Below are 18,287 nucleotides of genomic sequence, written 5' to 3' on the forward strand. Positions count from 1 at the left end.
ACCCGATTTAATTCGACTACATTCCATTACCCTCGTTTTGCTTTTGTTGATGTTCATCTTATATCCTCCTTTCAAGACACTGTCCATTTCATTCAACTGTTCTTCCAAGTCCTTTGCTGTCTCTGACAGAATTACAATGTCATCGGCGAACCTCAAAGTTTTTACTTCTTCTCCATGAATTTTAATACCTACTCCGAATTTTTCTTTTGTTTCCTTTACTGCTTGCTCAATATACAGATTGAATAGCATCGGGGAGAGGCTACAACCCTGTCTCACTCCATTCCCAACCACTGCTTCCCTTTCGTGCCCCTCGACTCTTATAACTGCCATCTGCTTTCTGTACAAATTGTAAATAACCTTTCGCTCCCAGTGTTTGACGCCTGCCAACTTTAGAATTTGGGAGTATTCCAGTTAACATTGTCAAAAGCTTTCTCTAAGTCTACAAATGCTAGAAACGTAGGTTTGCCTTTCCTTAATCTTTCTTCTAAGGTAAGTCGTAGGGTCAGTATTGCCTCACGCGTTCCAACATTCCTACAGAATCCAAACTAATCTTCCCAGAGGTCGACTTCTACCAGTTTTTCCATTCGTCTGTAAAGAATTCGCGTGAGTATTTTGCAGCTGTGACTTATTAAAGTGATAGTTCGGTAATGTTCACATCTATCAACATCGTAAGTAATGTATGCAATAAGCAGACAGCAGACGTGTAAAGAACAAATGTAGATTTCGTGATTAAAAAAAAAAAAAAGACGACGCAAATTTACTGGACTACAGACAGAAATTTCGACATAGTTGCCTTCCTGGGAGGAGTTGCATTAAGAGCCAAAAATACCGTACAGTGGTGCAGGTACAAAAGCCATCGAAATGTTTTATAACTGAATAATTAAGGTTTGTTACTGGTCACGTCGTGCTTTTTTATGTATAGTCCAATCAGACAGTCTCATAAGGAGCCTGTAGCACATGTTTACGGTTAAAGTAGTTTACTTGATGTGTAAACTTAATTTGTGTCGTATCCCATATTTCAGTCAATGATGCGACTGGTTGGCTAATGCAGTGTCATGTGCTCTATGAACGTGATCTTCCTTTCACGTTTCTCTCCTTTGGCTGCAAAACATTCACCCCTCCAGATCTCTCAGCATGCTGCCTCTGCCGGCTGCCTCGGTGGTACATGCGCTGTAGACTGGCCAGAGAGGAACTAAGCGTCCGCTTCAGAGCCCCAGTTGTGATGTCCCCATGGATAAGTTTCAATTGAATACCTGTGGGCTAACGTTCTCGCGTCTTGCGCTTTTCTCTACAGTTCCCCCGCATCGGCCACCTTAAAAAATTTAGATCTGCTGGTCCTTGTCCTCTTGGAAAGTGAAAGAAAATGTTAGGAAATACTCAGTCACCGATGCCAACTTACAGACCAAACCCTTCCACATTGAGACAAATATACAGGCCATCTTTCAAAAGGTGTGGCCGATTTCAAAATGGTTCAAACGGCCTTAAGCACTATGGGACTTAACTTCTGAGGTCGTCCGTCCCCTAGAACTTAGAACTACTTAAACGTAACTAACCTAAGGACATCACACACATCCACGCCCGAGGCAGGATTCAGAACCTGCGACCGTAGCAGCAGCGCGGTTCCGGACTGAAGCGCTTAGAACCGGTCGGCCACAGAGGTAGGCAGGACCCAGTCTGATATCTTGGATGGCGAGTCGTCGAGAGAAGTAGAAGAAACTTGAGGCGCGCCCCAAGGGAGTGTGTTGGGACCTTTGCTGCTCGTATTCTTTATTAATGACTTGGCAGACAGTATTCATAGCAACCTCAGACACTTTGCAGATGACGCAGTTATCTGTAATGAACGTTGAAAGAAAGTTGCAGAAATACACTCCTGGAAATTGAAATAAGAACACCGTGAATTCATTGTCCCAGGAAGGGGAAACTTTATTGACACATTCCTGGGGTCAGATACATCACATGATCACACTGACAGAACCACAGGCACATAGACACAGGCAACAGAGCATGCACAATGTCGGCACTAGTACAGTGTATATCCACCTTTCGCAGCAATGCAGGCTGCTATTCTCCCATGGAGACGATCGTAGAGATGCTGGATGTAGTCCTGTGGAACGGCTTGCCATGCCATTTCCACCTGGCGCCTCAGTTGGACCAGCGTTCGTGCTGGACGTGCAGACCGCGTGAGACGACGCTTCATCCAGTCCCAAACATGCTCAATGGGGGACAGATCCGGAGATCTTGCTGGCCAGGGTAGTTGACTTACACCTTCTAGAGCACGTTGGGTGGCACGGGATACATGCGGACGTGCATTGTCCTGTTGGAACAGCAAGTTCCCTTGCCGGTCTAGGAATGGTAGAACGATGGGATCGATGACGGTTTGGATGTACCGTCCCCTCGACGATCACCAGTGGTGTACGGCCAGTGTAGGAGATCGCTCCCCACACCATGATGCCGGGTGTTGGCCCTGTGTGCCTCGGTCGTATGCAGTCCTGATTGTGGCGCTCACCTGCACGGCGTCAAACACGCATACGACCGTCATTGGCACCAAGGCAGAAGCGACTCTCATCGCTGAAGACGACACGTCTCCATTCGTCCCTCCATTCACGCCTGTCGCGACACCACTGGAGACGGGCTGCACGATGTTGGGGCGTGAGCGGAAGACGGCCTAACGGTGTGCGGGACCGTAGCCCAGCTTCATGAAGACGGTTGCGAATGGTCCTCGCCGATACCCCAAGAGCAACAGTGTCCCTAATTTGCTGGGAAGTGGCGGTGCGGTCCCCTACGGCACTGCGTAGGATCCTACGGTCTTGGCGTGCATCCGTGCGTCGCTGCGGTCCGGTCCCAGGTCGACGGGCACGTGCACCTTCCGCCGACCACTGGCGACAACATCGATGTACTGTGGAGACCTCACGCCCCACGTGTTGAGCAATTCGGCGGTACGTCCACCCGGCCTCCCGCATGCCCACTATACGCCCTCGCTCAAAGTCCGTCAACTGCACATACGGTTCACGTCCACGCTGTCGCGGCATGCTACCAGTGTTGAAGACTGCCATGGAGCTCCGTATGCCACGGCAAACTGGCTGACACTGACGGCGGCGGTGCACAAATGCTGCGCAGCTAGCGCCATTCGACGGCCAACACCGCGGTTCCTGGTGTGTCCGCTGTGCCGTGCGTGTGATCATTGCTTGTACAGCCCTCTCGCAGTGTCCGGAGCAAGTATGGTGGGTCTGACACACCGGTGTCAATGTGTTCTTTTTTCCATTTCCAGGCGTGTATTCAGTCGCAACATGGTAAGCGTAAAATATGGTGCAGAAGTTAGCAAATTCTGCTGTTCACAAAACGCAGGAAGGTGGTATCGTACGGCTATAACATCAATGATCCACCGCAAGGATCAGTCAGCTGTTACAAATGCCTGGTTGTAACAACTTTTAGGGATATGAAATGGTATAATCACATAGGCTGAGTCGTACGCAAGGCAAGCAGCCGACTCCGGTTCATTGGCAGGACACAGGGTAAACGCAATCAGTCCACGAAGAAGACTGCTTACGCGTCATTTACGTCATACCCGCAAGCCATTTAACGGTGTGTGGCGCAGTATACTTCTGGTACCAATAACTGCCCTCCCCCCCCCCCCCCCCCCCCCCAAGGTACACTCGCGAATGGCGCGTGGGCAGAATGACTATCAGCAAGCCTCTGCATTAACTCTGTAACTTCTCCAGTTTTCTCGTCGTGATCATTTCGCAATAAGCATGTGGGAGGAAGTACTAACAGTTCGACTCTTTCAAGAAAGTGCTCTGTCGAAATTTGAATAGTAAATCTTTTCGTGGCGCACAACACCCCTCTTGTAGATGTGAGGGGTCCACTTGTACGTGGAGCCCGATTTTGTAATATAATTCATGGAAAATGACCTAAAACGATTATCATGTGTAGAACATATTGTATTTCTACACCACTGAACGAAAGATGTTGCCTGAGTGGCAGAATCGATTGTTAAGTAAGGGCGCGCGGAGTGCAGTAGCAGTTGCCGTTGCAATCTGTTACAGGTAGGTTGTAAGGCGTAAAGCTAACAGCTGGCTGTGAGAATTTAGTTGTTGGTCTACATCTACATCTACATTTATACTCCGCAAGCCACCCAACGGTGTGTGGCGGAGGGCACTTTACGTGCCACTGTCATTACCTCCCTTTCCTGTTCCAGTCACGTATGGTTCGCGGGAAGAACGACTGCCGGAAAGCCTCCGTGCGCGCTCGAATCTCTCTAATTTTACATTCGTGATCTCCTCGGGAGGTATAAGTAGGGGGGAAGCAATATATTAGATACCTCATCCAGAAACGCACCCTCTCGAAACCTGGACAGCAAGCTACATCGCGATGCAGAGCGCCTCTCTTGCAGAGTCTGCCACTTGAGTTTGTTAAACATCTTCGTAACGCCATCACGCTTACCAAATAACCCTGTGACGAAACGCGCCGCTCTTCTTTGGATCTTCTCTACCTCCTCCGTCAACCCGATCTGGTACGGATCCCACATTGATGAGCAGTACTCAAGTATAGGCCGAACGAGTGTTTTTGTAAGCCACTTCCTTTGTTGATGGACTACATTTTCTAAGGACTCTCCCAATGAATCTCAACATGGTACCCGCCATACCAACAATTAATTTTATATGCTCATTCCACTTCAAATCGTTCCGCATGCATACTCCCAGATATTTTACAGAAGTAACTGCTACCAGTGTTTGTTCCGCTATCATATAATCATACAACAAAGGATCCTTCTTTCTTTGTATTCGCAGTACATTACATTTGTCTATATTAAGGGTCAGTTGCCACTCCCTGCACCAAGTGCCTATCCGCTGCAGATCTTCCTGCATTTCGCTACAATTTTCTAATGCTGCAACTTCTCTGTATATTACAGCATCATCCGCGAAAAGTCGTATGGAACTTCCGACACTATCTACTAGGTCATTTATATATATTGTGAAAAGCAATGGTCCCATAACACTCCCCTGTGGCACGCCAGAGATTACTTTGACGTCTGTAGACGTTCCTCCATTGAGAACAACATGCTGTGTTATGTTTGCTAAAAACTCTTCAATCCAGCCACACAGCTGGTCTGATATTCCATAGGCTCTTACTTTGTTTATCAGGCGACAGTGCGGAACTGTATCGAACGCCTTCCGGAAGTCAAGAAAAATAGCAGCTACCTGTGAGCCTATATCTAATATTTTCTGGGTCTCATGAACAAATAAAGCGAGTAGGGTCTCACACGATCGCTGTTTCCGGAATCCATGTTTATTCCTACATAGTAGATTCTGGGTTTCCAAAAACGACATGATACTCGAGCAAAAAACATGTTCTAAAATTCTACAACAGATCGACGTCAGAGATATAGGTCTATAGTTTTGCGCATAGCTCGACGACCATTCTTGAAGACTGGGACTACCTGTGCTCTTTTCCAATCATTTGGAACCTTCCGTTCCTCTAGAGACTTGCGGTACACGGCTGTTAGAAGGGGGGCAAGTTAAGTCTGGTCTGTGGACGCAGCATAACACAGTTTTAATAGAATCAAGTGATGACTGTTACTTTAACTCAAAGGTAAACGAACTGGAACAAATTTCTAAGGTAATAACATTTTGTATATTTAAGTATGCAGCAGCGCAATTTCTGTATTTCGATGCATTTTAAAGTACTGATCCTTGAATGTAGGAATCAAATATTTTCTATCAGATTTAATGTATGGGTCGATTAGGTATACCGGGTAGGTAATGTCTTGTGTGTTTTGTAATCCTGATACAGAGAAGTTAAATTTTGGAATCTCTTTTATCAAACGATGTCAGACTTTTTGTCATGTACCAATCCAAGTCTTTTTAATTACAACAGTAAGTGAGAATTGTAGAACCAGTTGAGAAGTTCACTGATTTTGAAGTCGATGTAAATTGTTTCATATTAGGTTTTGTGAAGGAGAAGCTTTATTTTGAATATAATTTTCAAACTCAAGCATTTGGTCTTAGGATAGCCCCCTTATCAGAACCACATCCTCTTCCATGTCGTGTTTATTTGAACCCAATCAATTTTATTTTTTGAGAAGAAATCATTTTTCAATCAGAGTCTGAAAAATATTAATGTGCCAGAACCAGAAAAGTGTTAATGTTTTGTAGCCTCCCCCTCACTTATCGACCTTAATGTCAGTGAAAAATTAAACCGCGTGTACCTAATGGAAATTTGAGAAAAGCAATCGTCACCGAAGTTAATTTGTCGGTAAAGAGGGAGGAAAGGGTTACATCTAAATGAAAGGAAAAATGCTAATGAAACTGGTGGAAATTAATTTTGAAAAGGGGTCAAGTTAATAAAGAAAGTAAATGTGCGGCCATTACGTTAACAATTAACTAGCAGTAATTAGATATTTGAGATTTGGGGGAAATTACGGTCGCCAGTCCTAAGGACAATTACTATAATAACTGAAAAAGACAGGTTATTACACATATAACTATCACTAGAAGCGTGGCAACTGAAGGTTGACACGTGTAGTGTGAAAACTGGAAGTTTGTCAGAAGTAATAAATTTCGCTACACTCTGACTTAATTTAGCAAAAGAATTAATAAAACCGGAAAATCGAAAGTTAATTTAGTGACTGAAGTTAATAGTGAGCTTTCTTTCTGATGCACATCAAAATTCAGTAAAATACGGTTAGTCTTGGACTACCTCAACAATCATTTCAAAGCTACTTGAATCAATGCAATTTAGAAATAAGAGATTTAACTTTGAACTTGAATTAAATGATTCTGAACAATTAACAATAGTAAAATTTAGTACGTACCAAGCTGAGCTGCAGTCACAGGTAAGCTAAAATATGCTAACAAAACTCGCGCTCTTAATTTGTGCTTGTGTAATCTAAATATTGTAGCCAGCTATGAATACCTTAACTGAACTTTGAACTTAAAGCAGTAACATCGAATGATTGTACTTTAATGCTGGCGTCTGAATTTCATCGACACTCGGGTTCATTTCGGAAAGGGAAGGGACCCTGCTTGGTAATGCAATTAGGGACAATGAGCAACAAAGGTTCGTGCTAAGTTGCTGTAATTTTGCGAGGCAACAATTTTAAAAGTTTGAAAAGCTGAGGTCTGCCATACAGTTCTAAAACTTTACGTGCTTCCAGTCTTCCTTGTTGGTTGATTGAAGGTTTGAAACCGTCGATCAAGGAGGTGGCGACAGTCACTCTTTGTCGGCCATCGCTGTTGCAGAAGCTGGATGTTGGCGCGTCTTCTTCTCGACACGGTCACCAGACGAAACGGGCTCTTGATGTGCGCCAGCTAATGCTTCCCGTCCGCGACACCATGTCAGAAACTATCATCGCAAGTCGAGGGCAATTACATGCTGCCAAACCCCGAAAGCGCGGCAACTCGCGGGAGCTTCACACAACACACCTGCTCCACTGCACCACCCCAGCCAGACTCTCTCTGCTCAGCCCGCGCTCCACGAGGCAGAATTAACACTACCAAAGATCCTACACACTTTGATCCTTCACACGACCTATCAATGTAATCGTTCGATAGCAGTTTTCCCTAGGCAAGACCCAGCGTAAAAATACAAATAATATTTACGAAACAAACCAACTATACATCGACATAAAAGCATAAATAAATAAATAAATAAATATATATAGTAAAACAATTACAATATGTAAAGACACAGAAATGTCATATATCCAGGTAACAAAAATAAGGAAAACAAATTTATAGTACAATAGATGCAAATAGGAGGATATGTATTTCCGGCGTTACAGTTTGAAGAGCTTCAATGCAGGTGCAGCATTGCACAGCGCTGAGCCAATATCCAGTATTTTCACTGAACATTTGCAAGGTTATTCATTTATCAAGCTGTCTACTGGTATTATTTGTGGGAAGCCATTTTACAGCCGGCATTGCACTTCGCTGTGCTAAGAGCGAATATTTTCTATGCCTACTGTGGAAAGAACACAATACCAAGATTATTACATCAGTTACGACTCTAGCGCTAAGGAAAATGTATTTGGTTGTTTTTTTGCACGGGGAATTTTGTCAGTTATTTTGTACAGGGCCACAGAGCTCGGTGCTCACGAGACTGGGTAAACTTCCAAGGGAGTGATTTCATTATTGTCACTGCATACTGATTTTCCAGAGTAAGTTGCTTAATTTTTTTGGATTACAGTAAAACTGATTAAGCACACCATCTGCTCAACAACACTTCGCAGAATAAATTTGCGTAAGACAAACAATTACGCATTGCGTATTCGTTGATAAACAAGCATAAAATTATTTTTAAAGAACGTTACATAGTGTATGCGGCTACTGTTTGTTGAGCATCACTGTAACGCTTCAGTGCGAAGTAAACGGCCACATGACAAAACGTGTCGCTTTTCGCTGGATCTTCTACCTCTCTTCTGTCAGTCCTACCTCTTAAGGATCACAGGTTAACGAACAGCACTCTCGAACAAGCGCCTTGGAAGCCGATTCACTTGTGCTTCGTGGGTTGGACCCATACCAGACAGAACTAACAGGGGGCACTGAAAGTCTACAAAGGAAGACAGCACGATTTGCGACAGGTTTACATGACTGGCGGAAAAGCGTCACAGAAATGCTAAAAAAAAAAAAAACCTGAACTGGCACTCTCTTAAATATAGACGCAAATTATCCCGCGGAATCCTATTCACAAGAACTAGTACAGGGCTATTACAAATGATTGAAGCGATTTCATAAATTCACTGTAGCTCCATTCATTGACATATGGTCACGACACGCTACAGATACGTAGAAAAACTCATAAAGTTTTGTTCGGCTGAAGCCGCACTTCAGGTTTCTGCTGCCGGCCGCGGTGGTCTAGCGGTTCTGGCGCTGCAGTCCGGAACCGCGGGACTGCTACGGTCGCAGGTTCGAATCCTGCCTCGGGCATGGGTGTGTGTGATGTCCTTAGGTTAGTTAGGTTTAAGTAGTTCTAAGTTCTAGGGGACTTATGACCTAAGATGTTGAGTCCCATAGTGCTCAGAGCCATTTGAACCAGGTTTCTGCCGCCAGAGCGCTCGAGAGCGCAGTGAGACAAAATGGCGACAGGAGCCGAGAAAGCGTAGGTCGTGCTTGAAATGCACTCACAGCAGTCAGTCATAACAGTGCAACGACACTTCAGGACGAAGTTCAACAAAGATCCACCAGCTGCTAACTCCATTCGGCGATGGTATGCGCAGTTTAAAGCTTCTGGATGCCTCTGTAAGGGGAAATCAACGGGTCGGCCTGCAGTGAGCGAAGAAACGGTTGAACGCGTGCGGGCAAGTTTCACGTGTAGCCCGCGGAAGTCGACGAATAAAGCAAGCAGGGAGCTAAACGTACCACAGCTGACGGATTGGAATATCTTACGGAAAAGGCTAAAGCAGAATGCCAGTTCGGCATTTCTTAAACAGGAGATTGGAAAACCGATGGATCGGTCGTGGTGGAGATCATGATCAGCAATTCATGTCATGGCCTCCACGCTCTCCCGACTTAACCCCTTGCGATTTCTTTCTGTGGGGTTATGTGAAAGATTCAGTGTTTAAACCTCCTCTACCAAGAAACCTGCCAGAACTGCGAGCTCGCATCAACGATGCTTTCGAACTCATTGATGGGGACATGCTGCGCCGAGTGTGGGAGGAACTTGATTATCGGCTTGATGGCTGCCGAATCACTAAAGGGGCACATATCGAACATTTGTGAATGCCTAAAAAACCTTTTTGAGTTTTTGTATGTGTGTGCAAAGCATTGTGAAAATATCTCAAATAATAAAGTTATTGTAGAGCTGTGAAATCGCTTCAATCATTTGTAATAACCCTGTATTAACTGCAGAAAATGGTGACATTTTCCGGCCTCTTGCGTATCGCTCCCACTGCGACTGCGAAGCCAACATTAGCCCAACTGCAGCACGCAGAGGCGTTTAAGAAATAAATTCTTCCACCTTCCATAAGCGATTGGAACGGAAAAAAACCCTTTTATATCGTATCATGCTAAGTACCCTCTTCCGTACACTTCACAGTTGTTTGCAGCGGACGTAGATGTAGAAAAAGGCAGCAGTCCTTCCACAGGTGGAATAAAAAGCACAAGTAATGCACACAGACAGAAGTAAGAATTGACTTCTTTCCCTGAATTGGGATGTCCATCAGTCGGGTAATGAGCGCGCATTATCCGGCACGCAGACAGCGGGGACAGCAGCGAATAGGCAGCGTCGACGCGGCCGGTGGCTGGCAGACAAACGCTGGTCTCTTCACCGTCCATTATGCAGCGGATGGAACACGCGTCACACCCACAACCGGGGTCGGTCCACACGCTCTGTCACCCGATGCTCTGCCGCCACGGATAATGGGAATCGAACGAATTTCACAACGTAAATGCTTTCCCGTCTGTCAACGAGAGTAGCGTTGGCGTCAGGGGGGGGGGGGGGGGGGGGTAATTTGCCTCGTTGGTCTGTGTCGTCATATTGTTTGCTTCCGTGGCTCGAGGAAGAATAACGTATCATTTACGAGGAGGAATACATAGTTTGCGCACTTACTTTATCTCGGCCTGGAAAACGAGCGATCCAAAGATGTTATATTCAACGATGTTTAGGGCTATTTGCCGCTAGTTTTATCAACTCGCCGTCCTCGCGAGCCGATAAAACGGGTTAACAAATATGAAAAAGTCGATTTGCGCATGTGCCATTTTGTCGTCGCTATTCGACTCTGTGTGGTATCATTATTGTAACTGTAACGAGACAATGAAGTGTCAGTAAAATGAATTTTATTGTGTGGCTCCGATATACACATTTATAATCAATTAATTACTTAGATATACTTAAAGATCGAAAGAGAAAGTATAGTAAACCTTATAGTGTGCTGTGCATCGTAATTCTGTCTGGTAGTATTTAGTTTTAACAGTCATTAATTACCATTTTCTTTAAGTGACATGAAACCTGTGCTTTGGACACAAGTTTTTGTCAGCCATTAATGTCAACTTCGCTCGGTAATAAAATCAGATTTACACCAGATAGGACGAACAACGGATAATCTCATATAATCTGTTCGGTTAATGCATCATGCGGACACTATATAAAAACAATTCTATTCGCGCAATAGCGCTTATCCAACACACATTCGTACACACTGATTCACACAGAACCTTTCCTTTAGGCGATTTACAGAAGTCGTTAACTACACAAGATGCATACATTATGTGATTAAAAGTATCCGGACACACCCAAAAACATACGTTTTTCATATTGTGTGCATTGTGCTGCCACCTACTGCCAGGTACTCCGTATCGGCAACCTCAGCACTCATTAGACATCGTGAGAGAGCAGAATGCGGCGCTCCGCAGAACTCACGGATTTCGAACGTGGTCAGGTGACTGGCTGCCACTTGTGTCATACTTCTGTACACGAGATTTCCACACTCCTAAACAGCCCTGGGTCCGCTGTTTCCGATGTGACAGCGAAGTGGAAATGTGAAGGGACACGTACAGGACAAAAAGAGTACGGGCCGATCTCGTCTGTTGACTGACAGAGACCGCCGACAATTGAGGAGGGTCGTAATGTGTAAGAGGTAGACCATCACACAGGAATTCCAAACTGCATCAGGAGCCACTGCAAGAAGTGTAACAGTTAGGCCGGAGGTGAAGAAACTTGGATTTCATGGTCGAGCGGCCGCTTATAAGCCACACATCGCGCCGGTAAATGGCGAACGACGCCTCGCTTGGTGCAAGGAGCGTAAACATTGGACGACTGAACAGTGGAAAAACATTGTGTGGAGTGACGAATCACGGTACCCAATGTGGCGATCCGATGGGAAGGTGTGGGTATAGCGAATGCCCCGTGAGCATCATCTGGCAGCGTGTGTAGTGGCAACAGTAAAATTCGGAGGCTGTGATGTTATGGTGTGGTCGTGTTTATCACGGAGGGGGCTTGCACCGCTTGTTGTTTTCCGTGGCACTATCACAGCATATGCACACATTGATGTTTTAAGCACCTTGTTGCTTCCCACTGTTGAAGAGCAATTCGGGGATGGTGACTGCATCTTTCAACACGATCGAACACCTGTTCACAATGCAAGGCCTGTGGCCGAGTGGTTACACGACAATAACATCCATGTAACGGACTGGCCTGCACAGAGTCCTCACCTGAATCCTACAGAACACCTTTGGGATGTTTCGGAACGCCGACTTCGTGCCAGGCCTCACCGACCGACATCGACACCTGTCCTCAGTGCAGCACCTCCCAGTCCACGTTCATCTAATACTTTTCCTTCTCTTCCTTTTCCTACTATTGAATTCCAGTCCCCCTTGTCTATTAAATTTCGGCTCCCTTAACTATCTGAATAGTTTCTTTTATCCCATCATACATTTCATCAATCTCTTCATTATCTGTGGAGTTAGTTGACATATAAACTTCTACTACTGTGGTAGGCGTTGGATACAATAACGGGTTCACTATTCAGTCCATAGTAGCTTATCCGCGTTCCTACTTTTTTTCTCATTATTAAACCTGCTCCTGCATTACCCCTACCTGATTTTGTATTTGTAACCCTGTATTCATGTGACCAGAAGTCTTGTTCCTCCTGCCACCGAACTTCACTAATTTCCACTTCATCTAACTTTAACCTATCCGTCTCCCTTTTTAAATTTTGTAACCTACCCGCCCGATTATGGGATCTGACATTCCACGCTCCGATCCGTAGAACGCCAGTTTTGTTTCTCCTGATGACGACGTCTTCCTGAGTAGTCCCCGCCCGGAGATCCGAATGGGACGTGAGCAGAAAATGTGAAACAAATGAGATAGGCATAGTGCTGATGTTATTCATAGCTGCCAGTTCCACAACTTGTTCAACATGGGCACCGAAGACATTGACGAGATGCTGTACAGCGCCAGATTTGCAACTGGTGACCAAAACTGGAACTAATTTTCTTCCCGTGTTAATTGTTCCGCATTAGCATATCTGCCTAGTATCACTGCCACACGATGATTACGGCCCACGCTGGAGCTCTGTGAGTAGCTGCACATTAACTACAACCACCAGTTACTTAGACCGCGTATTGTTTGTAAGTTTTTTTTCTCCGTCTTCCACTACTGCCTACTACACGGACACATGGAATCATTTTAATTTTCATTAAATAACATTAGATTGTTTCAACAGAGTGTCTCCGATGTTTCTTACAATTTTGTGATATTATGGGATAGTTTGTATAGAAACAGACACCACAGATATCTAAGCAAAAGCATCTATATTTACTCGTACCGGCAATATCGGAACGTACCAGCCCGGACTATCCTGCGACGTATTGTGCTGGTGACCTGAGCGACGTGACCCGTTAGTTAAGACAAACACGTACCGTGGTGAAACGAGGTCCACACGCCCGTACGAATTTACTGACGATTTCTTTCGTGCCCCTTAAACCGCCCGCCGAAAGTTCTGGGCTTCCCACACACCTCTCCGTCAGACGAGGGAAGGCTTTGACGTTGGGATTACGGATTTACTTCAAACTTTGTACACCTTTAGTAGGCCATTAAAACAGCACAATGTGCAAGTACCAAGGGGCACTACTGTGGCAATTCCATGAGAATCCCAAGAGAAGTTTTACACGTCTGTTATGTACCTGATGTGTCTGCGCGAAGGTGTTGGGTGTAAGAAGTCATTGTGGTGAAGTGGTTAGCATTCGCGCTCAGCAAAGGGGTTTTTCATGAGGCAATGTCTCTAATCTTGGTAACACTTTTTTAAATTTTTTACCACTGGTCACATTATATAATTTACACGGTATCTGAGCGGTAATATATTTAAAAAAAAAAAAAACCACGTGCATTTCGATGAAGTTTTAATAGGTATCATACGTTAGTTGTTCAAATGGTTCAAATGGCTCTGAGCACTATGGGACTTAACATCTGAGGTCATCAGTCCCCTAGAACTTAGAACTAATTAAACCTAACTAACCTAAGGACATCACACGCATCCATGCCTGGGCAGGTTTCGAACCTGCGACCGTAGCGGTCACGCAGTTCCAGACTGAAGCGCCTAGAACCGCACGGCCACCCCGGCCGGCAGCACTCACATCCAATGATTTTGTAAAGCTAATTGTTACTGTATTATCAGTTTGCTAAGTGTTAATTGTGACCATTATTAATTTTCAAAGAGTCAAAATACAAGTTTTAAAGTTAGTACCATATTGTTACCTACCACATGTCAATACCAGTTCCCAGGTCCATGTCGGTTTTGATTAACTATTTTGCTCAAGAAGTTATTGTCTCAGTCATACTCGATTTAATTAAAGTGTATGCTAAGCAACAGCCTTGCCCATCAGAGGTCTGCAAACTACACAATTTAAAGTACTAACACAGTGCAGTGCGAAGAGCGTTATCATTGTCAGATTTAGTTTTTTTGTGTAAATTCATGCAGTTTTGGTTTGGTTTGATGTTATTGGCATTTTACATTCTCGCAGTCAGCAAAGTTCAATACAAGGCAACGAGCATAAGCAACGAGATAAGATATACGTTCACATGCCACTCCCATTCCAACATATGGGTTGCAGGGTACTATGAGTTACGATACTTCAAACTCACGTGTCTCATGTATAGGTTAAAAATTAAGTGTGAGCGGGAGTCGAACCGTCGCCTCACACGTTCGTCGTAGGTAGCTCGAACGCTAACCACCATGAATTCTAACATCCGTCATCCACTCACAGATACATAAGCCACATAGTAGATCCGTATAGCTACTCTTGCTATTTTCTCTGAATTGCCAGAGTAGTGCACCTTATTACTTACAAATTACGTTGTTTTAATGGCCTACTTAAGGTGTACAAAGTTTGAAGTAAATCGGTGACCCCCGACGTCGTGGCGTCCCCTTGTGAGTTCGACCTGCTCCAATAGTCACAACGCTAATCGGTCTCTGAAGCTTCACCTCCACATTAACGTTGTCGTGACTGTTTTGCGACAGATTCGTCTGGCCTAGACTATATATCTACTGGTCCTCTCAGGTACAGTGTGTTCTAAACTTCGCCAGTAATATGTGTTGTGTCTGGCGGCACATGTTCACCACGTCACAGTAGTATATTTTTATGAGCCAGTACCTGTGTATTTTTTTAAGCGAATCGTATAAACATTAACGTTCACAGTACGTCAGTTTTCTAGCCGCTGGCTTGGAAGAGGTTGTCCACCTGTGAGCGCTGCTCGCGTTAGCACATCTGGACAGCGCTCCGCGATTTTGACCGGATACGCAGTCTGTCTAAACATTAATTCGAGCGATTAAACAAAAACATAATTAACTAGGTGAAAATTTTGTGTTTGTAATCCGACTTCAACCTCCTATCTCACGCACACACAGGACAGAAATTAATTATTTCACTTTTATTAAGTCCGTGACATGACATGTCCAATAACGCCGCAGCCGCATCTGTCGGTAGCAAGTAGCGTAGAATAGAACCAAAAAAAGTTGTACATATGTGGAATTGGAATGGTGACAGTACGAGAGATTAACATTATCGATAACCTTATTAAAGATAGAAATAACATTTGTAGATTTTAAGAAGGCGTATGACTGTCTCCACAGACCTCCAGTATTAAAAACTTTAAGAAATCTAGGACTCCATCCAAAACTAATTAAAATAATACAACTCACTCTAATCAACACCAAATCAAAAGTGAAGTTTAGGGGAGAAATTTCGGAACCATTCCTCATAAAAACAGGCTTAAGACAAGGTGACTGCCTATCACCACTACTGTTCAACTGTGCACTGGAATACATAATGAGAGAATGGCACAAGGACAATCCAAAGATGATAAGAATTGGAAGTGCAAAAGATGATATTAGCTTAAACTGCTTGGGATTCGCTGATGATCTTGCTCTCCTAGCCAACACCGTTCAAGAAGCCAGGCAACAAGTGAAATCACTACAAGAAATAACACAGAAAGTAGGCCTTAGAATATCATTTGAAAAAACGGAGATTATGCTAACTGATCCACCACTTGCAATCAAAATTACAATAGGAGAACAGGAAATCAAAATTATTGATAGATTTAAATATTTAGGCGAAATAACAACATACAGTCTAAATGAGAAGCCATCATGGCAGAATAGAATAAAAAACTGAACTACGCAAATTACATTACCAAAACTACATACAACAAAAAAAGCCTATCTATAGATGCAAAATTAAAATAATACAAAACAGTTACACAAGCAGAAATAACGTATGCAGCTGAAACTATCTTCAAAACAACTAATACAGCATAAATTGACAGAATAATAAAAATAGAAAGAAGAATAATTAATAATTAGGACATGTATAAATAAACAGTATAAAATAAATGGACATTGGAGAATAGCATCAAATGAAACAGTATATAAGAAAATAGAACCAGTCATGAGCACCATCAGGAAGAAACGCATCTCATTCTTTGGACATCTGATGAGAACTCCAGAAAACAGAATTACTAAAAAAAAGACAAAAATTGTGGAATAGCAAGAGCGACATTAAATGGATCACAGAAATTAGGGAAGACATAAAAGAACTTCAAATTACAGTAGATGACCTAAAAAAAACAAGTAAGATAAAACCACAATACTTCAAGACCCGCAAAAGAATGAAGAAATATTGGGCAGACAGAAGAGCAAAACACCTTTCATATAAGAATAGACTCTAATAATTATATTACCTAAATATCATATTAAGTTATTGTTGAGCCAAATTGTATCCCTGTGTAATAACTTGTTTACAACTTTGTATTTTTGACTTGAGTGGTCCAATGAAGGACATAAAGTAAATAATAATAAAAAAAAGATAGAAATTTAAAAAAAACATTTCTGATAGCTGATATGCTAGAAGGTTCTAGATGTTAAGTTTTCGCGCCGACGGTCGGGGAATCAAAAGCAAACTGGGAACACGCTTGAGCTAGTCAGTCGGTGACTACTGGCTACCTGTCAAACGTGATGGCCTACATCTACATCTACATCCATACTCCGCAAGCCACCTGACGGTGTGTGGCGGAGGGTACCTTGAGTACCTCTATCGGTTCTCCCTTCTATTCCAGTCTCGTATTGTTCGTGGAAAGAAGGATTGTCGGTATGCTTGTGTGTGGGCTCTAATATCTCTGATTTTATTCTCATGGTCTCTTCGCGAGATATACGTAGGAGGGAGCAATGTACTGCTTGACTCTTCGGTGAAGGTATGTTCTCGAAACTTCAACAAAAGCCCGTACCGAGCTACTGAGCGTCTCTCCTGCAGAGTCTTCCACTGGAGTTTATCTATCATCTCCGTAACGCTTTCGCGATTACTAAATGATCCTGTAACGAAGCGCGCTGCTCTCCGTTGGATCTTCTCTATGTCTTCTATCAACCCTATCTGGTACGGATCCCACACTGGTGAGCAGTATTTAAGCAGTGGGCGAACAAGCGTACTGTAACCTACTTCCTTTGTTTTCGGATTGCATTTCCTTAGGCCTAGCTGAGGCCCAGATGGACGGATGAAAGAATAAACAGTCAAAGTGATAAGGAGAAATATCTTAGTCGTAACAGTAAGTGAATATTCGTGGGGAAATCATTTTTTGACGGTAATTGCGAAGAATCGAAAGTTATGAGCAGTTTGTAGATTGTGGAGTTCTAGTTGGTGTTTGGTTCAGTGGTAATGCGTCAGACTATCAACCCAGAGGTCTCGCTTTCCATTCCTGGTCAATAGCAGAATTTTTATTTTCACCTGTGGCAATGCTTCATGACGTGAAAAATGTCGAGTTGTACCTTGGTTCGGAGTCCACGATTAGCTATATTGCCCCCCCCCCCCGTTTCCCCCCTCCGGTAACTGGCGGGATAACTCAGTTCAAAGTTCGTAAGAAGGCTACGGCATACCACCTCCACCTGAGTCACGCCTAGTAAACCACTGTGATGTTCAGAACAGCTTTCGGATAGATGACTGCTTTCCTTTTCTGTTAGATGTATGATATTTGTAGAGCATGAGAAACTAGTTACCTTATCGGCAGCTATGTACAGACGTTATACATCGTAAGTGGTCTTACGCAGTGTCGGGTGAAATAGAAACAACCGAACGTACTTACGGCGAGCTAGGTTAAATGAATTGACCTAAGAGCGTGCCGTTTCCAACACGTTGATCTAGGTTGGCAAGATCCGGAGTAGGTTGGCGAGACATCCTTGTCCCGGTGTAGCAGAACCTCTCTGCTTCAAATTGGTTTGTCTGGGCGAGTTAGCGAGCTTTGGGAAAAAGAAGGAAGTTGGTAGCAGAGAATGTAATAGTTTTGCCGGCGGACACTGGAGTTACTAA

Source organism: Schistocerca cancellata, chromosome 9 (assembly GCF_023864275.1).
Source record: "Schistocerca cancellata isolate TAMUIC-IGC-003103 chromosome 9, iqSchCanc2.1, whole genome shotgun sequence".
In the NCBI taxonomy this organism is placed as follows: Eukaryota; Metazoa; Arthropoda; class Insecta; order Orthoptera; family Acrididae; genus Schistocerca; species Schistocerca cancellata.